Here is a 24,416-nt window from a genome sequence, read left to right as displayed (position 1 = left end):
ACAATATAGCATGAGATTCATACCATATATAGAATTATCTGACAACAATAGAACTAAAGTCAAGAGGGGAGAAGTGGAAGCACCCAGCCATGCCATTCTTACATGGCACCTGATGTGGTACACTGTCACTGAAGGCAGGCAGTAGTAAGTTAGTGATAAATTAGAGATGTATATTCTAGCCCTAAAGCAATCACTAAAAATAGCATGACAAGTTATTATAGCTACTAGGTCAATGAAAGAAATAAAACAATAATAAAGTAATGAAAAAGAAGATATCAAACATTTTTTAAAAGAGAAAAAAGAAAGGATAAACAGAAAAAATAACAAGGGAATAGATTTAAACCCAATGTCTTCAAAAAAAGGCAGAGTAGATTGAATTTTCTAAAAGCAACACATAACTATATCCTACCTATAAGATAAACTCTTAAAATAAAAAGTGAATTAAATATATAAGGAGACCAACCAAAAGAAATATGGAGTTGCTATATTAATATCAGATAAATTTTAGAATGACTTCTATTACCAAGAATAAAGAAGTTCATTTCATAATGAAACATAGCTAGTTACCAAGAGTACACAACAGTCTTAATGTTATCTGCAATAACATTGACAGAGCTATAAAATACAATGGATCAAATTATGAATCCAAAACTGATTGAATGCTAAAAAGAAACAGGCAAATCCACAACTACAGTCAGAAATTTCAACAACTTTCAATCAATAATTGACAGGAAAACAGCAACATGAAGAACACTAAAAAATCTTATCAATAGCTTAACATGATTGGCATTTAGAGAATACTCCACCCAACAATATTTAAAATTATTACTAACATATTTTATGCTAGATGATAAGAGTATAAGAAAGAAAAGAAAAATATGCAGGCAATACACACATGTATATAAACATTTATGTAAAAAGCAAAGAAGAAATACTCATATTACAATCCTTCTTTTTGCAACTGATCACATGGTTATAGCTGGTTTCATAACTTACCTTCTTCCTCCACCATTCCATATTCCCTGTGCCCTCAGCAAGCACCTCAGCTTCCCTCGAGGGTCTAGACCCACAGCAGTACCGTCTTGCATTGACCTAATCACAGGACATGGAAGTACTTACAATAAACACTAGATGATTTCCCGTGTTCTTTACATTCTCCTCCTTACCCCCATAGTTTAGTACCAACCCAAATTCCATGATATAAGATCAATCTATCACCCTAACCAATACAGTCACTCCCTTTTTTGCTCATTGACTGAGACGTGTAAGTTTTCCAAAGTGGTCTGGTGGCAATTTCTAATTTTAGTTCAATGGAGTCATTGTTTGTTCCAATTGGAAGGATTTTTTCCTTTGGAACTAAGACCTCTAAACCAACAAAGCCTAAGATCACTGAGAGTAAAAGCAAATTTGTATCAGTATATCACTCAGGGTAATTATAAAGAGTCTCCCCCACTTCTACTCCTTGATTCTTGGACATGAGAATTCTAGCAAGGAGTGGAGAGGGAGGAGTACCATGTATTTTCCCACATCTAATGTATATAACATCCCAGAGAACATTGCTCCAGCACTGCAAGGTACTGCCACCTAGTTGACACTTTGAAAGTCTTCAAAAGTCCATTGCAACATTCTATCAAGTCAGTTACTTCAGGATGATGTTAATTCACTGATGCACTAAGATCAGTGGATTTTATGAACATGGAATTATGGTCACACCCCAATTACTGAGAAAATATGTTTCTTGATCAGAAGCAAGACTACATAGACTATTGTGAAAGAGGATAAGATATTCTATAAATTCACAGATGATAGGTAGATGGCAGAAGCACTGTGGATAGGGAATGAAAATTGAACATCCAAAGTAAATATTTATTCCAGTAGAAGCAAAGCACTTTCCCTTTCATGATAGAAATGATCTAATATAATCAACCTGCCATCAAGTAACGGGCTGATCCCCTCATATCAAGGGCTTGATGCTGATCTCTGCAATGGTAGATTGGGCCCTTAGTAGTGACTGTATCTAGATCTACCTTGGTGAGTTGGAAGTTTATGTTACCAAGCTTCATTCCAACCACCATTGCCATTTTGTTCATGAGTCCATTGGGTAAAGAAAGACCAGCTGGGGAAAGAGACTGATTGGAACACCCAAAAGTGGTCGACCAATGCATCCAATTACTAAAATGTACCTCTGCCAGTGTCATCCTTTGAGACATAAATGTCTGCACATTTGGTTCCCATTCAGAGAAATCTACTAATATACCTCTTATTAGAGCTCCTTGTCAAAAATTTTTAGATCATGTTTCAGCCAAATAATTGGCAATGGCCTATGAGTTGATGTACAATTACACATCTAGTATTTCTCCTTCTAAACAAAATGAAAAAGCATGTATACTACTCAAAGTTTACCATCAGGAGGATTTTCTCTCACCACTATCCTCAGGACTGTCCCCCCAAAGTGTGATTGTAATGCTACAGTTGTCCACTTTCCATGGATATTTGTATGTAATACAGAAATATCTTTAAATTAAGTAAATTAGACTGGAGTCTTTTCTTAAAGAAGTCCTCATGAAACCATAAGAGTGGGTTGGAAAGTACAGAAGGATAGAGATCACAGAAGTTTGAGCTCTTGCTGGTGCTTTCCAAGCCTACCTGAGTCCAGTCATATATATCACTTCCACTTAATAAGTTCTGTGCACCACTCCAACTTGGTGGTCAGAGAATACCCAGATCATGATGGATAGCTTACAATACATAGTAAGTGTAGTCATGTGAAAGTGTCCCAGGTGTGAAAAAAAAATTAGGAAATAAACTCTAGAAAAATATGACTTATAAGGTAAGAAATTCCTCAAACATCTGAATGTCCAGAAGTTTAGGCAGGCAAAAAATCATGACAAATGTCTACCACAACCTAATCCTTAACTTCCCAACATCAATTGCAACCTTCCATACATAAATTTAACAATACCTATTATAAGAATAAAGTACTCTCAACTAACATTAAACAACTATTCTTCTGTGAGATATATTTATCGGAGAAAATGCTCCACCTTCTGCCCCAAAATAGAGCCAATTAAAAGAATCATCAGTTTGCTTATCTACTTCCAAATTCAGGTTCCCTGAATGATATCTAATCCTCCTCTAGTTTCACTGCAATTTCAATGTGACAATTTGCAATTTAGAGGTTAAATTGCTAAGTTAACCACCATTCAGACTCTCTGAATGTTATCTAACCTGCTTTTAGTTTCATTGCAATTCTAACTTAACATTTTGAAAATTATAGGCTAAATTGCTAAGTTAACCACCAATAAAATATACTATACAAATACATGAGAAAAAAATTTAAGTAAAATAAACTCAAAAAACAGCAAAGAAAATATTAATGTAGACTAAACTCCTGATTTCTCAAGTCACAAGTCTACACTAACTGGGAGTTGACTGATCTAGGCTTGGCTTAGTTGGGATTGGCAATGTGCCTTATGTAAGACTTCCTGGGACTAGCAGGATAGACCAAGCATATTACTCTTAGCTATTATTAAGTTATAAGAAAACAAGTGGAAACTTGTGAGATCTGAGGCCGAGGCTTGGAATTGGTACATCTTAACTTCCTTCTCATTCTACTGGCAAAACTTGACCAGATCCAAAATTAGAGGGCAAATGGTATGATGGAGGATACACTGAAGAATTAAGTCTAATAATATACTCTAACAAAGATTTATTCTTTTACTGCTCATTCCATGTTTTTTTTGTTGTTGTTGTTGTTTGTTTGTTTGGGGTTTCGTTTTTTTGTCTTTAGCCAGCACCGCAACACGTCGGCGATTTTGACTTGTAAAATGATGCCTCTGAATGTCCCTTAGTGTTTTTTCACCTATGAGATTTCTGTAAGTTTCTTTTTCACTTTTACCAGTGGTGCTGGCTCCCTCTTATGGAATTTTGATTATACATTTAATATATAATGTCTAGGAAGAGACTCTAAGACACAAGAACCCCAAAAAGGAGTAACCAGAGAGAAAGTTGAGAAGATATGATTTCATACGACAAGAAAAAAAGAATATTTCAAAGACAAACAAATGATTGAAAAAGATAATGAATACTGAAAAAATACCTTTAGGTTTAGCTACGTGAAGGCTCTCAAAGACTTAGTAAGAGCTATGTCCAAGGAGTAAAGGTGGAGATAGAAAAATTTTATGATTAATTTATATCTTAAATCATGAAATAATTATTTAGAAAAATAGACATGATTCAGCTCTTTTTCTGGCACAGCCCTTCCACTGGAGGCACCAGGCTCCCTGCTTGGGCTGGCATCTTTGGTATGGTAGCTAGTATACATCCCATCGGCATCAGTGGGGTTTGGTGTGCTCAGTTCATCCACCACCCACCTGCTAAAGTGGCCCCTCATCCACTAACTTTCACCAATCCCATGGAGTTAGGGATTCAGGTAGCATTCAGCAACATTTCCTCCAGAGCAACTCAATTCCAGAGCCTGCTGTTCCTCCACATACAGTGAGGTATAGGTTGCCCTTGTTCTTCCTTCCTTCTTTCTCTCAGTTTCATCAATTGTTTAAAAAAACCTTCCTCAAAGTCCTGGTGTATGTTTTTCACTTTTCCCATATTTCCAGTGTGGGTTTTTTAAATTTTTTTAAATGTTTAAATTTCAGCTCAAAAGAACAAACAAAATAAAGCACGATATACAAACTTTAACCCATATGTTAAATTAAGGGATAGGGCTAAGACTCTTGCTCCTGCCTTAGTTACAAGAACAGGAGAGAAAAGACCACTGGACATCAGCAGAGAGATCAGGGCCACTTTATGGTCCTACTGAGCTATCAGGACTTTACATAGAGGGCATAAGTTTTCCTAGAAACATTTAATCCATGGATGCAAGATGAATCCTTATCACCTTCAAGACGTGGGATAAGGTGGGATGTATCATCAGGAAGAGCAACACTGGGTTCCTCTGTTCTCACTTCATCTTCATCAATGCCTGGGCCTAACTTGATCCTGTGGTAGATGTGGTTGGAGTGGTCTAGGGATCTTCAAGGGAGAAGCCAAAAGAAAGCAGTGCAGTCTCAAACAGCAGAACCACTAGGTTCTTGACAGCCTTTTCATTTTTGTTCACCTCAACTTTTAGCTACAATTTCTCCACAGTAGGTAGAGAGGGTTGATCTCCAGATCCCTCATGACCATCATGTAGACCATTGCAGAGTTGTCTCAAAGTGCCTAGGTCCTCATGGACTGCTCTGTGTTGGCTGTCCAGCCATAGGTGCTAAACACAACGTAACAGGGTGAAAACACAAAACTAATGGACATAGTCACCTTCTCAGCCTTCTGATCCAAGGTTTCTTTTATGAGCTTCCAGAGGTTCTCAAACTTCACCTTGCTTTCTTCCACCTTCTGTATCTCATCTCTTCTCCTTTTCATCTTCAGGTAGCCCTAGGACCTTCTTTGAAACTGTGACCAGGCTGCTACCCACAATGCTGCTCAATAGTCTCAAAGCTCCAGTTCCACACATGCTCCACAATAACAGAGCTGGCCAACCCTAGTTACACTAACAACAGGGAAACTCAATGATCGTGGTGTGGCTTCAGCATCGTTATTTCTGAATGAATACTGTCACTTTGATCCATCCTTTTAAGGCAAGCAGAAATTCTTTGTAGAACACCAGTCTTGATTTATAGATATGAAAACAATATAGAAAAACCTGAAATAACACTATCCTCTCTAAACTAAATTTATGCTCAGCTGCTTTTTACTTTAATGACAATAAGGCAAATGAAACAAGTAGCTAACATTCATATGGGCCAGGATCTATAATAAGTATTATATGCTTAACTTACCTAATGTTCCTTCACTACCACGAAAGCTCTTTACTCTCACCCAGGATGTAATAGATGGTTTTCTGGGTGTCCTTCATGCATAAGACATACTCTGACAGAGAATTCATCTCATTTTAGACTGAGAGGTGCGATAGCACAGCAGCTCAAAAAGGTGTTGCCAGTTAGTGGAGTCCTCATGGATTCCAAGTTTCAGAATTTTAGAGAATGCCTAAAACTTCTTGTAGTTCTTTGTCTTTCACCAACTCAGAAATGACTCAGGAACTTTTTAACAATGTTTTTGCAAATGACTTCAAGATTTTGCTCTGGGGAAACATTTCTCAGATATTCAGGGGCAGGGCCTCAGCATCCATCACATAGTGGATAAAGTTGAAATGCTCTGATATCGACTTATCACAGCTGTCCATGATAAACACACAATAGACACAGAGTTTTATGTTGGTTCTTTGGGGGGTTTGTTTTTATTTTCAATTTTCAAAGAGGTCAAGAGAGAAATAGGAATGCCCAGAATTCCAACTGACCTCTACAAAGTGGTCTTCTCAGTCACTGGTAAGGCTCTTGTAAAATTTTCCACATTCCTCCTGGTCATATCATCAGGGTTTCTGGTCCACATGGGCTTGTTCTTGTTAGTTCTTCCTGAACAATATATTTCTCCTCAGTCTTCTTTGTTTTCTTTTTCCTATCCTTACTGCTGTCATTCTCATCTGACCCCACATTTTCGAACTCAGTTTTCTCATCATCATCCTTATCTTCTTCTTTCTTACCTTTCTCTTCCTCCACCTCGTCATCACTGGTTTCCTTCTCTTGTTCCTCCTCCAACTAAAAGGTGATGGGATAACCTACGACTGTCAATGCTACTTCACTGCTCTTTGACATGCCTTTCCTTTAAGTATTCTGTCTGGTCTTCATTAAGGTAGAGAATCACCATTACCCTGGCCAATGGGCTCACTATGGCCAGCACATACAGTGAAGAAACCCCCAGCAAAAGATTCCCAAGCATACCATTCATCATCATTGTGCTCTATGACCACAACTATATTCTCTGCCATCGGGTAGACAGAATAAAGCCAACATTGAATTATCCAAACATGTAGATATCTTTACCATCTTGAAGAACCTTCAGAAGTCCTTGACTACCAGACTTGGCAATAAATTCAGCCTTCGTCACACCAGTGCCATGTTCATCAAACTCAGGTGCATTCCTGAGAGTTGGGATGGCATCAGTTTTCATCTCTTTACCACTGTCCAACTTTGAAGGGTTCCTCAGGCACTCATACCAAGTCTTATCCAAGGCATCAGAAGCACTCCCAAAGGAAATTTTCTTTGATGAAATAAAAGGTATTGATGATGAGAAACAGAAGTTGGGAAATAGCTGCCTAGAAAATGAAAGTGTCCACCTCCTCCTTTCCATGGTGCAGTTCCTCAGGCAGCTAGAGGGGAAAGGGTTGCAAGTACTAGAGAGAAGAATGGCCTGCAACTGTGTTCAATTCACACATGGTACCAGTTACCTATTGGATATTAATTATCTTACCTATTCCTTTCTGCATCACAGTAAAAATCTAGGAAGAAACATATGTGTTTACATATTTGTATTTATATGTTATTATTTGACAAATATAAGCTAACTTAATATGTAATTTGTAAATATTACATGTCATGTGTTTCTGTATATGTTAGGAAGCTTATAGCTAGAAATTCTAGATGTTTAAAACTGTTCAAAAAAGTGAAGTTCTCCAAAAAAAATAAAAAATAAAACTGTTCAATTAAAAAAAAAAAACTGCCATTCTTTCCTAAATTTAGAAATTCCTTTTCTATCAAGAAATAGGAAATATATTTTTCTATCGAGTTTTTATCAATACGATTGTATTGCTTTTAAAAATGATTTAACAGCTATGTGGGGTGATAAGAGAAAAAAATTATATTTTGGGAAAGTTACATCTAGGGAAGGATCTGATTATGAAAAATGAAAAACATTATTGCTCAAAAAACTAAATATGAACAATTTATTCTACACAAATATGAACAATTTGTGTTCCTTGACATCAAAATATATTCACAATTTTCTTCAGAAATAATTAAATGAATAAAAATTAATACTCATTATTCTTATCCTTCTCTAGTTATGTAGCAATTAAAGCTATTGCTTAATTTATTTACATACTTTGTGGAAAAGACAACCATTAGCTTTCAAACACACAGCTTGCAACATGGACATTCAATCATCATGGTGTGGCTTCAGCATCATTATTATTTCTGAACAAATACTATCACTTTGATCCATCCTTTTAAGGCAAGCAGAAATTCCTGTCTTTGAAGAATAGCAGTCTTGATTTACAGGTATGAAAATGGCACAGTGCAACCTGAAATAACATTATCCTATTTAACCCAAATTTATATTCAGCTACTTTCTACTTTAATGAGAATAAGGCAAGTAATATGAATTTCTATCATTCATTAAGGTTTTCTATGGGTCAGGACTCATAATAAGTGCATTTTATATATAACTTACCTAAGTTTCTATACCACTAATCGTCAGATGCTGATGGCCACTCCATGTTATAGCTTAGAAAATGATAGGTGGCCTAAGACACTTTTCTTAAATATCCATTGAATTTGCCTGATGTAGAAAGAGGTGCTTCTTAATTGTGAATGCTGTCTTGGTTCTGACACCCCCAGTATCACTTCTTTCATAATGCTATCACATACATATTCTTCTATAAAGCTCTTCAATCTGCTTGGTATTGAAGAAAATGATTCAATTTAGTGAAACCTATGTGGATATTTTTATCATACACGATCTATTTCATTGTATATAGGACAGTAAGATTCTTATATGTCATAGAACAATTTCACATCTAATCTTAAAATGGGAATTATTTGACACATCTTCACAATACACTATGTATGTTAAATTTAAAGAACACTTTTAATCATAATATTCTGCAATAAGGCTTCTTTTGCAATGAATATTAATACACTGGTTTCATGTAAATGTAATATATATATTCTTGCTTCTTTAAAAATAAAAAAAGCAGCCTGAAGAATCCTAAGACATATGCTTTAAATTAAAATCATGCTGGTGTTCTTGGTATTTTATTTTAACATGCTCCTTAAACCTTCCTACCACGACCATCACCTAATCAGATATTCTTCATTTGTAATGTCCCCCCATATTACCCCACTTCCTGACAGTTTGCCAGATTTGAGCAGACTTCCAGAATTGACAAAACACACTGTGAAAAGATGTCTTAACAATGTGCAAAGTTTTTCATGTATTTTATTGAAATATGTGCATATTACTTACAATATTGCTTAATAAGACATAAAACTGGAAAGTGTTCAAAAGTTAAAGCCCAGGCTGCTGTCATCATCTTCATTCTTGTGAACTTAAATTACTTTTGTTAAAGAGAAAAGGAAAAGGAAAATAAATCTAGGGTTCACAAATATCCCTCCTGAAAACTTAGGAAAAGTAAGACAGACTTCCGAATTAACCCAAACTGTAGAGTCAGCTTCCAGCAGTCAAACACCAGTCAAGATGCGCCACTCCTTTTCCTGTTGTACCTGGGCCAGCCACAGAGGCACAGAGAGCACCAAAACTGAAGAGGAAAATGCAACCCAGCTCTGTTGTGTAGGATTAGAGATTCCAAGCTAGAATGAATTCTGGAGAGCTCAGAGTCTATTTCCTTTACACTACAGATGTGAAAACTGACACTCCATCTATTTCCAGGGTAAATCAATGCAAGATCTCACCGCAGTGCACTATTCTTTTATGATGCATGACCTCATTCCACACATGCAGTTCCAGGAATAGGTCATTGTTTTCATTTTGATTGAATCATCCACATTACCCCCATTTCAGTAAACTAATAAATAGCTTAATTTAAACTAATAATTTTCAAAGTTTCATCAATAAAGGAATACAGATTTCTTAGCACCCTTTAATTTTAAATAATTAAACCTATACCTTTCCCTGACATCATAAAGAATTTAAGATACTTTATTTTTTTAAATACAAACTATAAAATAAGGCATATAAAAATATGAGAAAAGTAAACATAATAGCAGGTCAACATATGTCAGACTACTGTGGATCAAATAGGACTAGAGGATAGATATTGAATTCTAGTCCCTCTAATGAACACTAAGATTTAGCTCTGAGTTTCTGGGTGGCCACAATAAAAAGGGAAATAAAATTGTATGAGTCGCATGGTCCTCAAGGAAAACAAAGCTTTATAAAACTTGATTAAAAATTAATAACCCAGTACTGGGAATATAGCTCAGTGGTACAGCTCATAACGAGGCCTTGTAGTACATACTCAAGGTACATACCTCAGTGGTACATAGTCGAGGCCCTGAGATCCATCCCCAGAAAAACAAAAATTAAATCCTGATACATAGATTCAATTAGTAAAGTTGTGGGTATCCTTATCAAATAGGCTAGAAATTATTTGCGAGAAAATTTCATTTTACCAAATTTAATCTGTTTGAAAGATCCAAGTCAGTTAAATAACATAGGAGCTCTAAAGACACTCTTCACTAAATGTCTTTAGAAAATCTGACTTATTTCCTCATTCTGCTTTTCAACTTTTTTTTCTAAAATGTGAAATCTATTTTCTTGCTTCTCTATTAAAGAGTTCATTCCCTTTTATCTTCAAAAGTCCATACACATAGACGTAGACACATAGACACATATATACAACTATGGAGATTGAACTAAATTATTCATTTGTTGAACACAAATGAATCCAACTCATTTATATTATAGATATGAAAATCCATACACAAAAAAGATAAAATATTTTCCCATTGCTTCAAAACTCAATAGTGTCCAATCATCTCTGAAATGTCTTTTCTTTCTCTTTATGTCACAAAACTGGAAACTCAAGCTCAGACATCATGGCAACCATTATTTAACATTTTCAAAGTGTTAAAAATCATATAATTACAGAAGGGTTACCTGGAATATTGCCAAAAACAGTGTAGCACTGTGTTTTCAAGATACTATAATGGGTATTTCAATGCATATATTTTTCCTGGAGACCACATGACAATTTGAACATTTGTCTGATCTAATGATCAATCTTACCTACCTTCTCCATACAACAAACAAAATTTTTTTAAATGAAAAAGATAATCAGTTATGGTATCTTACTACCAGTAATAAATTCTCATGTCATGTTAACAAAGTGTCTTAATTAAGGTTCTCAGTTGCAAAAACACTCTTCGGTGGGGGGTCAGAGTGTAGTAAAAAGATCTTGGGTAGCTCACAAAACTGCCATGAATGTGCAGTTTTGGAAAATGGAGAGAAACAAAATGTTTCCAAAAACACAGCAAGTGACATCACAAAACAGGATTCTGGGGAAAACACAGATGCCACCCCATAGCTGGTGCTGTCACCACCACCACCACTACAACTTGACAATGATGTGGCTGCCCAGCCAGGTGCCCCTGGACCCTGTTGTTTCTATCCTTACTGCCACCCACCATCAAAATGAGTTCTCTGTGGCTCCTGCTTCATTGCAACAACTGCTCCCAATTCAAAGTTCAAAGCAAGTACATCTGAATGATAGTTCAGTTTTCCCATGTGCTAACAACAAAGGAGACCAAGAAAGAAAGTAGGTGGCAGTTTTGAACTCCATAGTGAGAGATGGGGAACACCATATACCAGTATTCTTAAAGTGGGAATCCCTTACAAATAAAGGAATGAGTATCAAGTGCACAAGACTTGTGGTTCCCATGATCAAATCCTTTCTTTTATGTTCTATTTTTATTAATAGTAGCATTGTTACTACCATTAACAACAATGTTGGGTTTTTAGAGTTATAAATAAATAAGTTGCTCTTTAACCCAAAAAGAAACCATTGATTCATCCACTTTATCCAAATCTTGACTTTGTTGTGATGTCAATTTCTTCTCCATGAAGATATATATATATATATATATATATATATATATAAAATTCCAAATCTAAAATTTCTATACAAGTATCATCTAGTTGCTAAATTATCATACATCTGTGTGGTACAAACAATTTCAAAGTTTTTCTCTTTATTCCATCACAAAGTTGTTCTAAAAGATGAAATTTAAATAATTATCTAAAATCTATTTTTTTATTGAACTTCTTTTTCTGAAGGAACAATATTCTCTCTGCACAATTTAGTGGCTTCTGGCATATAAAAGGTCACAGGTCCAGAACAGGCTGTGTTAGCCACAGTTATACCCATCTATTTAAAACAAAACTCCTTGAAAATTTCCTGAATAGCCATGTGGACCCCTGTCTGGACAGCCTGTACAAACTTGAACCAGAATTTAATCTCAGAGTTACTATACATTCCTCAAGATGTAATTCACATAAGAACATTTTCCCTGCAGTACCCACATGATATAGATATGAAATTTTAGACAGTGCAGTCAAAATTTGGTACTTATGCAAACCACAAACTTTGCTAGCAATTACTAAGGCATAATTTGACTCTGGTTTCTTGAATAATTTTCAAGAAGGCCTTTTACATGCTTTCCTATGAAACAAATATCATTTCTCTAGTTAGAAAGCAATCCCTAAGAGCGCCCTGAGTGAGATAGGGTCAAGTAGCTTAATCTTTGTGAGTAAAACTTACTGGAATGAAGAAAAGACCTGAGTAACATTTGAGAGGTACAATTTAATTACCAAACTTCAGCATTCATTTTGAATAACATGATTTTTAAAAAAAAAATAAATGTAGCCTGCATTTAAAGGCATTTACATGATGGCAAATTAGTTAACTGGGGTTTCTGAGGAAGTGTTTCTTAATTCGGAAATAAGAAACTATAAAAGAATTTAAATATCCTAAAAGTGCTATCGGACATTCATTTAGATTTCCTTTCCAAGACACATAAAAGTGAAGGCCTTGATGGGGTCAACTTGCAAACATTTTTGTTATATTAATCCTGACCTCACTTTGGCTTTGTGTGTTTGTGTGACCTTTAATTTATTCAACTGATTTGGTGATTTTATAACATCCTGTGAGATCATCAGATTTCTCTGAGTTCCTAGATAAGGTATCAGAGAAATTTTACTAGCGTAATAGCTATAAAGTGTATTGAGAGCTTTCATTTGAATGCTAAATTTTATTAGAATCTTTATTTATTCACTTAGGTTTTTTGATTGACCAAACCCTTAAACATACTTACCTAGAAAAATGTCGAACTTAAGGCCTTTTGAGTTAACTGAAAGCAATTTTTTCCAATAATATTTAATAGTCCTCATTCCTTTTGGAGGAATTATACTGCCATGAGTATTTGTGTGATGTTTCATCCACCAAAGTAAAAACTTATGGCAGTTTAATTCCCCAAATAAAAAGGGGCTGCTGTAAACATTACTGAGCTACCAGGAAGCAGATGGTTTTAATTATCTACATAAAAAGCTATTTATATTGAGAATTTGAAAAAAAAACAATCTAGAAACAATGCTCATTGTAGAAACATACATTTCAATTAATTTAGGCTTTAAAATGGAATAAGGAGTGATTATTAAGTGTTACCTAAAGTCAAACTGACATTAAAGGCTAGATATGGAAACCTTGAATGCCTTAGAGGCAAGACTAAAAGAACCCCAGTTGCATATGTAATTGTATATTTGATCTGGTGCAAATAAATTGAGGGGAGGAGGATTATTTTAAATCAGCACAAGCTCACTTGAATGATACTACACAATAACAGTCTGTGTTTGAGCCAGGAAGTAAAAGTGCATACAATACACTATCCAAGCTTTCCAGATTTTGTATCCAGGAACATTGATTGCGACTTCAGAAATAAGGGCAAATCACACTGGATCTCTTCCCTGAAGCCTTTTTTTTTTTTTAACTAGAAGACAGCTTAGGTCAGTGGTTAAAGAACAAAAAACCCTTGGGTACAGGGCTGCAATAAAAATACAGGACATACTTATACTTAAAAATTATTGTTGTTTGTCTGAAATTTAGTTTTGATTGGGTGTCTCTGTATTTAACCTGGCAACCCTGACTAGCTGCCAATCTTGTCTCAGTCATTTGCCAGCTGTGTGAATTGGGGCAGATTATTTAATGCCTCTGTTCCTCAGTGTCCTCATCAGTACAAAGGGATAATAATAGTACCTAACTCACATATTGCCTAGCAAGTAAATCACTTAATATTTATAGAGCACTTGACATTGTCCTTAGTGTATACTGAGCACAATATGTTTTTTTCTTAATAAGTATTATTCCAGCCTGGAAGGAAAATTTGAGTCAAAAGGGTAGACTTACAGGCTATAAAGAAAGGTCTCCTGCCTTACTATTTGCAAAAAAAAAAAAAAAATGAAACTGCACATTAATTACAAGTATAGGTGCCTCAAATCTTTCTTCATCGCCCCCTCCTTTTATTCTCCTTCCATCACCTAGCACACCACACTTCCTCACATTTCCTGCCATTCATTGGTCCCTTCTATGAGTTAAGTGGGTCTAGGGAAGTCACCCCGAAGCTCTCAAAACTACACAGCCCTAGTCTACTTCAGTAGATTCCAGAACAGCCACTTTTAGCCAGAATTGGACAAATACAATAGCAAGTAGAACCAAACAAAAGTAGGCAAAAAAACATTTGAGAGTGAGAGCCTTAGCTGAGTAGTCAAGATGCATCTTTAACAATGTTAAATGAGCATTCTCTAGGAGTCTGAATTTCCTCCTAGAGATGATTATACAATTGGTCTCCAAACAGAAAGCTATCATTATGTCTTCCAGAAAGAATGGGATTTGGTCATCTGCTCTAATGGAAGCATGAAAGAACACACAAGTAGAACACCAAACATTGGAGGGGAGCACAAATTCAACATTCTAATACAGAGCACAGCAAGGGAATATGCAAAGAGCAATAGGAAACTACCTGGGAGGGAAAGAAACCCATTTGAAATTCTAACAACAAAACTTGGTTGACACAGTAATTTTCACCAATATTTTCTAAAATCCTAAACAGTATTAAGGACCCCTTATCAGTTTCCTAAAGCTCCTTAACAAATTAGCATTAAATGTATGGCTTAAAAAACAATAGAAATGTGTTCTTTGTTTTTTTGGATTAAACTAAGGGGCACCTAACCACTGAGCCATATCCCCAGCCCTTTTTTGTATTTTACTTAGAAACAGGATCTCGCTGAGTTGCTTAGTCTTGCTAAATTGCTAAGGCTGGCTTTGAACACCCAATCCTCCTGCCTCAGTCTCCAGAGCCACTGGGATTACAGGCATGTGTCACTGTGCCTGGCCAGAAATTTGTTCTCTGAAAAACAATAGAAATTTATGAAGGCCAGAAGTTCAAAATCAAGGTACTGATGAGTTTGGCTCCTTCCAGAGGCTCTGAAGGAAAATCCATTCTCTGTCTCTCTCCTATCTTCTAGTGTTTGCCAACGATATTTGGTGCTCCTTAGCTTACAGGTGCATCACGCCAAACTCTGTCTTCACATGACCTTCTTCCCTGTATTTCTGAGGCCTTTTCTGTCTCATAGAGACCCAAAATTGGATTTAGGGCCCACCTTAATCCAGGATGATCTCCCTTCAATAGACTTTCCTTGATTATATCTGCCAAAACTCTTATTCCAAAGAGGATGTGAGGTTTCTGGTAGATATATTATTTGGGAGTTGGAGAACACCATTTAATCCACTCAAGACCCAAGAACAAGTAATTGACATTTCAAAGTAGACCTGCTCAGAATGAGAACAAAACAGGGCATGCAGAAGAAAATTGGTCAAACTTGAAAAAGACAAGATGAAAAGGAATTTTACTCAGACCTGAATGGAGATCTACCTCTTAGAAATATTACAGTAAAGGTTTTCATTATTTATTTAATGAAGAAGAATTAGAAGTTGATATTAAAAACATTATCAGGCAATTTACTAAATATCATTTCTAATAAATCATTTAGATAACAAATCATTGTTTTCTTCAGATTGCTAAAAGATAAATAATGACAAATATCCACAGTCCTAAGAGGGTAAGTAGAATAATTCAGAGAAAGTTGTCATACCCAAATGAGAAACAGTCTTGCCATATAACAACCTTCTCTTGTGATAACTAATCCTGTCCCACAGGAACTGCATTATGTTCTTAAACAGGTCTTAAGGGCCTAATCAACTCTTGAAGTTCTCACAACCCAACACCATCACCAAAGCAGTCCAATTTCAACCTGAGTTTTTGAGAAACAAAACATAACTAAAGCACAACATTTCTCAATCCTTCCTGGAAGGTCGAGGATAACATTTTGAATATGGGAACCATTTCAAGGTAGGCCAGTTGTGAGGCCCCTCTGTTCATTTGCCAACCACATTATCCCTCTTCTTACCCTTGCAACATTCAGCACAGTGCTTCTTAGTTCACATGCTCAGTGTAAATGAGCTATGGCTTGCTGAACACAAAGTGGAACATCCTATAACAAATCTGAGCTAAATAACTAGGCTGAATCCAATTTATTATTTAGTACTAAGAAACTAGTTATGAACTTCTGCAAATGTCTGGGAAGTTCAATTAGATAGAATGATGAAATTTTCACAGTAAATACCTACAGTCTGGTCGGACAACCTTCAAGGGCTAAAACTTCTGACTCAGAAAACTATCTTTTCCTAAAAATGCAAAGGAAGTAACAAGAAGACAGCTGTGTTGATTCAGTTTAAGTAACAAGGCCATGCTGTTTCGAATACCATTTAAAGGTAGACCATATGAAACTCATATTTATACATTGCAATGCAGATTTTGTGGTTATTAAAGAAAAGTACCAAATTCTTTGTTTCAGTTTAACAAGTTAGTCTCTACCTATCCTTCAAAATAATGTTTTAAACTAACTCTTGGTTATTGAAAGATCGTCATCATTTACCTAGACCCTTGTCTTCTCCTCACTAGTCATACTGATAACTTTTTCACTGCTGTGACTAAAGGTTCTGACCAATTTAGGGGAGGAAAAGTTTGAGTGCTCACAGTTTCAAAGATCTCAGTCCATAGACAGCTCCATTCCTCAGGTCTCAAGGTGAGGCTGAACATCATGGCAGAAGAGTGTGGCAGAGAGAAGCAGCTCACATAATAATCAGAAAATAGAGAGATAGACTCCACTAGCCAGATACAAAATATATGCCCCAAAGCCATGCCCCCAAGGACCCACCTCTTCCAGCCATGCCCCACCTGCCTTCACTTACCAATTAATCTCTATTAGGGAATTAATTCACTAATTGGGTTAAGGCTCTGATAAACCAATCATTTATCCTCTAAACCTTGGGTTGTCTCACACAGAAGCTGTTTGGGGATACCTCATATCCAAACCATAACAAGAAGTTTTCTATTAAAGAGCAAAAGAGAATGAATTTCAAAGTAAAAAAAAAATCATTGGAACTATCAGCAGTTCCAATGAAAAGCCTGGTAGAGAGAAAAACCACCAAAACCACAAATCACGAATCAAAAATTGATTGTAAGCTGAGCATGGTGGCACACATACACATCTGTAATTCCAGCAACTCTGGGGCCAAGGCAGAAGGATCACAAGTTTGAGCCCAGCCTCTGCAACTTAGGCCTTAAGCAACTTAATGAGACCCTGTCTCAAAACAGAAATTAAAAAGGGATGGACTCAGTGGTTAAGTACCCCTGGGTTCAATCCCCAATACAAAAAAAAAAAAAAAGATTTTGGATGTTCCCAAATGTTCTATACCTGTGTTTTCTCTCTGTCCTCCAGTACTCTACCATATCAAGAATTAGACAGTGGGGAATGGAGGGAAGAAAATGGGGGTAGGAAAAGGAAAGACAGTGGAATGAATCAGATATAATTTTCCCATATACATATATGAAAACAACAGAGTGAATCCCACCATCATGTATACTCATAAGAATGGGATTCTAATTAGAATAATATATATTCCATGCCTGTATAATTATGTCAAAATGTATTCTGCTGACATACATAACTAAAAAGAACAAATAAATTTTAAAAAAAAAGAATTAGAAGAGCATTTCACTGTTGTTCTTATTAACCACATCAAAGAATAACATTGGGGACCTCAGTTGTTCATGTATATCTTAAAATTTTGAAACTCTGTAATAATATCTAAAGAAGATTCCAGTAGCTGTGAAAGTACACTGATGACATAATCAGGTAATTCTAAAGAAGAATAGCTAAGAGTTTGGCTTTCTATAACTTTCAATGAACCGAAGCAGCTGTATTTCTGAACCAGGAATTGCTAAAATTTAGAAATGTTTCATGCCAATTTTATTACATACAATTTAATATGTTTGTAGTGGAGTTTGCTGAGAATTAGAAAAGAGTTGCCCTCATCGGTAGGGAGTTGTGAAGCTGTGTGGTCCACCAAGATGACTAAGGGGTCTTTAATTTTCAAGGCCTGTGGAAGAGGAGCAGAGCACAGTATGATGGGGAAGGAGACAGGAGAGCAGGCTTGGACTACTGACAGTGAAAACCACCTGCCCACACTAGTTTTCAGAGAGGAGAAAGATGAAGCCTAGTGGCAAGAACTAGCCCATGTGACTATAAAAACTAATTCTCTGATTTTCTTGAATTATAAAAAACACCTGATATATGCTGATGTGTTCATTAATTCAGCAAGTATTTATTAGCCCTACAGTCTAAATTTGTATTAGAATACTTCCAGTTGTTGAAGCCTCCTGTAGTGACCAAAACATAGTAACTAAAACATTGAACAGTGTATTAGATAACAATGGGGGATTCACATGAGTTTGGATCAATTGAGGATAAGAGAAACTGAAGTGGGTAAGTATAATGTAGTTGGCGAAAAAAAAAAAGAAGGCTGAAACAAGGTACCAAAGTTAGATATGGAACTGGTAAATGTCCTACAATGAGCAATGAAATGGTATCCTTTGGGATTATTTTTTCTACCAGCAGAAATTATTTGCATTCCTATTGGACACAAATAATGTGTAACTTATCAAATCTCTGCAAACTAATATCTACTGTCACAGATTATGAGCTCCAAGCTATGGTAAAGAGAGAAGTTGTATTTCCCTAGAGCAAGGTAGGCAGACAATAGTCTGTAAGCAGGCTGTTTTTATAAATAAAGTTTTATTAGAACATGGCCATTCCCATTCTTTTATGCATCTTCGGTGGTTACTACATAGGAAACATCATAAATTTAGTAACACTGTTAAGTATTTATCAATAGCAGGTTAAATTATCTACACAATCGATACAAATTATGCTATGAAAGATGTTTAACATAAGAAAAAAATATGACGTTATTCAATAAATGATATAAAACTATATTAATGGGCTGGGATGTGACTCAAGCGGTAGCGCGCTCACCTGGCATGCGTGCGGCCCGGGTTCGATCCTCAGCACCACATACAAACAAAGATGTTGTGTCCGCCGAAAACTAAAAAAATAAATATTAAAATTCTCTCTCTCTCTCTCTCTCTCTCTCTCTCTCTCTCTCTTTAAAAAAAACTATATTAACATGTAATTTAATTTTTAGAAAGGAATACGTAACACATAAACATATTTTTTATTTTGAAAAGGCTATAACAATGTTTATCTTGGAGTAATAGAATTACAGAAAAAAATTTGCATCTGTAATAGACAAAATAATGCCCCCCAAAGGTGTCCATCTCCTCATCCCTGAAATCTGTGACTATTGTTACTTTACGTGGCCAAAGGAACTTCACAGATATGAGACCTGAGTCTTGAGATGGAGAGTTTATCCTGAATTGTCTGGGTAGGTTCAGTGTCCCCATGAGGATCTTATAAGATGGAAGCACGATGGCCAATTTCAGAAAAGGAGATGTGAGGGGAGAAGCAGAGTGAGCAGTCATGAGCCAAAGAATGCAGGCAGCCTCTGAAAGCCTGAGATACCAAATCTCCCTCAAGAGCCACCAGAAGGACAAAGCCTTGAATTAAGCTCCATAAGACCTTCCATCACCAAATTCCCCACCATCACTGCTTCCTACTTCCTAAGGAGAGACAGAGTTTAAATGTACCATTAGAGACTGCATCATAACTTATGGTCAAACATATACTATCTCTAGGAAAATAATCACTGAAAAAAAAGTTACTCAGACAATGATCACCATAGCCATCTGACAAAACTATCTAAAACTGAGCAGTAAAAAGTTATTTACATCTCAAGACTCAGGTCTCATATCTGTGAAGTTCCTTGGGCCACGTAAAGTAACAACAGTCACAATTCAATAATATCTAATTAACTAGTATCAAACTGCAGCAGCTTCACCAATGAAAAATGAACCCAGAATGACAAAAAAAATTAAGACTAAATTATTTTCCACAATTATTTTGAATTAGATGCTGTTACTGCCACCTCTAATGTTCAGTGACTGCCAACTCTGAGGAGGAAAAAAATAGGGCTTTTCTTTTAGTCATGAGAATTTTTACTTCAACAAAATACTAAATCATGATCCACAAAAACTACATCATGAGTTACTCAGAAATGATTCTTTAGTCCAATGTCTCTATGGAAATTTTTTAATGTCAATTTCAGCTGAGAATCCAAACAATTCTCAAATTCAAAAGTGAGACACAAGACCACTAAACAAAAGAGATGGCAAAATCTTTGCCTCTCATCCATATCAAAGTTATATTTTTAAAAATCATCCAAAATTTGGAAATAGAGCAATAAGATTACTGTGCTCCCTCTCGAAGGTAAGCAGAGGGGTAAGCAATTAATATCGACTATAAGTTACCTAATACTTTGTGGTTTAAGTCAGCAAAGTTCTTCTATAAAGGGCCCTGTGGTAAATATTTAGGGCTTTGCAAGAGATGGTCTCCATCTCAACCACTCAGCTCTGCCAGTGCAGTATGAACAAAAGAATGGGACTGTCTGTGTTTTAACAAAACTTTATAAAGATAGGCCTTCCTTCATTTTCCTACAGGTTGGTCTGCCTACCTTCGCTCTAGGGAAATATAACTTTTCTCCTTCCCATAGCTTGGATCTCAGAATCTGTGACAGTAGATATTAATTTGCAGAGGATCGATAAGTTATACGTTATTTATGTCCATTAGGAATGCAAATAATTTCTGGTGGTAGAAAAAAAAATAACCCCAAAGGATAACATTTCATTGCTCTTATAGGATATTTACCATTTCCATATCTAACTTTGGTATCTTATTTCAGCATTCTTTCTTTCACCAACTACATTATACTTACCCACTTCAGTTTCTCTTACCCTCAATTGATCCATCCCTCACTTGAATCACTCATTTATGAGTAATATAAACCTTTTGCGTGTGCTCACCCCATATTTATAGGAGAATTATGCTGTTAATTTTTTGAAAATCATAATTTGACTGGTATAAAAAGGAAAGGAAGGAACCTGGAAAAGAATTTCTTTACAGAAAGCTAGCTTTCTTCTTGGAAGAAGTTTCATAAGCTTGCTTCTCCCCTCAAGCCTGGGGAATGAGCTTCCTTAGAATATCTTTGCATTTTTCTTATTTGCTTGTTTTGGGTTATTTTCTTATTTGTTTGTTTTGGTAGAGCTGGGAATGGAAACCAGGTCTCGCACATGGTAGGCAAATGCTCTATACTTCAGCTGCACCTGCAACTCTCTTCTTACTTTTGTGCATGCTTCTTAACAGCGTGGTGGATACTGTGGGTGTGTGCTTGACTCATTGTTATGAGCTCTGAAGGATGAGTGACTAAGGCTTGCTGGCTTTTAGAGTAAAGAGAGTATGTAGTACTGGGGTGCCCTACTCATCCAAAGTTTGTCAGAGCAAAGAATGTTTGAGGATCTTCTGTCTTCCAGGTGTGGGCTATGCAAGAGGAGATAGCTTGGAGTTGCTTTAGAGTTTGTTAAAGAGCATCCCCTGGAAGGACAAGCCAACACCATATTCCTAGGGGCTAAGAAAGGAGTTCACGAACGAGCCAGTAAAGAACTTTGGAGAAGAGGGAGTGATCCCCAAAGAGCTCAAAAAAAAAGTACTTTAAGAGAAATAAGCCAAGAGAGCCCAACGGCTTAGTAGGCTGAGGCAGGAGGATCAAGAGTTCAAAGCCAGCCCTAGCAATGGTGAGGTGTAATCAACTCAGTGAGACCTTATCTCTAAATAAAATACAAAATAGGCACTCAGTCATTGAGTGCCCCTCAGTTCAATCCCTGGTACAAAAAAAAAAAAAGAGTATTGACACTACCCAACAATGATGTCAGTCAAGCAAAACCATTTTGTTCCCTTGGCTACTCATTTTCCTGTCCCATGTCTAAGAAGATCCAAAAACAGCCTAGAGAGTGGGACGGAGGACTTGGGTAGAGGAGAAATGAAAGGTTGAGGCAGAAATAGAAAAGGAGCTGAGCATACTTTTCTAACTAAAGTCAGTCAACTCTCAGTCAAAAACTGAGATAATGGGAAATCTCAATAAAATTGCACATTTTGATTATTACACAGGATATTAATTACTAAACTGAGAAGACAGTGATCAGAGAAAGTTTTATCACTAACAAAAGCCAGAAAGTCACTTGCCTTAGAGAGCAGTTTGGGGAGGCAACAAGGAAAAGGAATAGGGTGGTGCTGTGATGTCACCCCCACCCGGCACTTTCAGTGCACATTAATCAATCTAAGAGGGAAAGAGAAGGCAAAGGGGAAATCTAGCTTCCCAGGGTGGGGTGTTAAATAATAGGACCTCAAGATTTTCTCTTTGGGTAGGCACTTGACTGTGTGTAGAAATCAGGAAGGGAGAATTACATATAAAATTCAATAGGGGAAGGGAACAATTGGAAAACAGAATGGGTTTTGAGTGATACATTTAAACATTCCATCTGAGTTTTTGTTTTTTCTTTGCTACAGACATTTTCTCAGCCATTTTCAATTTGTTTTATCATTCACATAATCCTTATAAATGCATTTTAAACATAAATTTATGATTCTTAAAAAAAATCCATCTTTTTGTAACTTTTAACTTTGCTTGATTCTCTACTGTGATGGATATGGGCCAATGATCTCAACTGAGGAATTGTTGCCTCTCAAGGAACACTTGGCAATATCTAGAGGCATTATTGATTACCACCACTGAGGTGACACCATTGGCACATGGTGGACAGAGGCCAGGGATGCTGTAAAGCACCCTAAAAAGGATAGGTCAGCCCTCCACAACAAAGCATCATCTGGCACAAAACGTCAATAGTGCCAAAGTGAGAAACCCAAACACAGACTGATCTTCACAGAAAGGCTGTGTTTAGTTGTTCTGAAGCCTAGTAAGAAAAAAAAATACAGCCATAACATCCTATTAGTTATGGATTACAATATAAGCTAAAATAAAAATTTAGAGTCTTAAAAATTTTAATCTAATCTGATTTTTAAATTTTTCATTTTGGTCTGGGTTTCATTTAAGGTGTATGCTCCTATTCCCAACCTTTTGGTAAATAAATATGTTACAAATGTCCTATTGTTGATCTGAATCTAATCCTTAGTTTTCTTTATCTGCCCCATTTTTATCCCCTACTGTTCTGAGAATTTACATGCTGCCAACTGCATAAATGCTTCTCACATGTTCATCACATGCTTATTTTTCAAGCAACTTCTCAGAGAAGATGTTCCTGTACAGATACTCTCCTTTCCACTGTTTACTGCCTTTCTACATAAATAACAGATTGCAGTAGTGATATCACTGGATCTGGTAGGGGGGAAAAAACACCAATAATAATGTTTTTCTTCTCAGTCAATCTATTAGCAGTACATGTGCCTTTCCCATGAGCCGTTTTTGCTACCCATTATCAGAGTTACTAACCATTGAAATCGTCTTTGCTTTTAAAAATAACCCTTTTCCCTTCAGAATTCTGGCTGTCATTTGTTAGGTTGGAAAACTGATTTTTGGTGTTCATGTGTGGATTTAGCTTTTTGCCTTCCAGTTTGTGATAAGAGTAAAACTCATTCTGGTCTCTGGTATGTCATATATTCATATAGCTTCAGTGAATTGAGAATGAACGATAGTAGTGATATAGATATAGATAGAGACAGAGACAGAGACGTAGGACTCCGAAAGTCTCTTAGATTTTAATTCCAGAATTTCAAATCCCTTTTATTTTAAAAACTAAATGTATATGAGAGGATACGTAATTTTTATTTATTTTTTTAACTTAAGACGTAAAATCGTGGCTATCCAAGAAGTCTGTAGAACATGTTTTTATAAACCTATATTTATTTCTTGGAATCTAAATGTCACAGCGCTGAGTGGGCCTCTTATTTGAAAAGATTCAAGTTCCCTTCTAGAAAAAAGGCCATATGGTCCAATTCTGCTGAGCAGCATAAGTAATCTCCTAAGACAAGACTAGCCTTTAAGGTCAACTAGACATTATCTAATTTCCTGTGTCTTTGAGGCTGGCTAGTAAACAGGCATGAACACCTTTCTCCTTTTCTCACACTGGTAACAACCAATCTCCTTCCCCTGTCCTTCCTCCTACCTTTTCTCTGATCCCACCACATTAATTTTAATTATTAATTGAATTGCTTTAACTTTTTATCACATTTATTCAAGATTAATTCCAACTGGCTTTGCATTTTGTCTAATGGCTTTTCCCCAAAAACTCCAAGTTCGTGGAGGCTGCTATTGTTCATAGTGGATGGGGTTCGGTCCTTCAGTAAGAGCCATGAATCTAAGATGAACA

At 36.2% G+C, this 24,416-nt stretch overlaps 1 pseudogene; it reads right to left on the bottom strand.

Annotated features, from left to right (window-relative positions):
• Window positions 1-4,820: 4,820 nt before the first annotated feature.
• Window positions 4,821-24,416, bottom strand: part of LOC124087141 (heat shock protein HSP 90-beta-like) — a 92,075-nt pseudogene continuing 72,479 nt past the window's right edge.

Source organism: Marmota monax, unplaced genomic scaffold, assembly GCF_021218885.2.
Source record: "Marmota monax isolate L192 unplaced genomic scaffold, Marmota_monax_Labrador192_F-V1.1 WCK01_AAM20220418_F8-fsc00012, whole genome shotgun sequence".
NCBI classification, from domain to species: domain Eukaryota; kingdom Metazoa; phylum Chordata; class Mammalia; order Rodentia; family Sciuridae; genus Marmota; species Marmota monax.
Note: the sequence above shows the minus strand (reverse complement) of the source record. Positions and strands in the feature narration are given on the sequence as shown.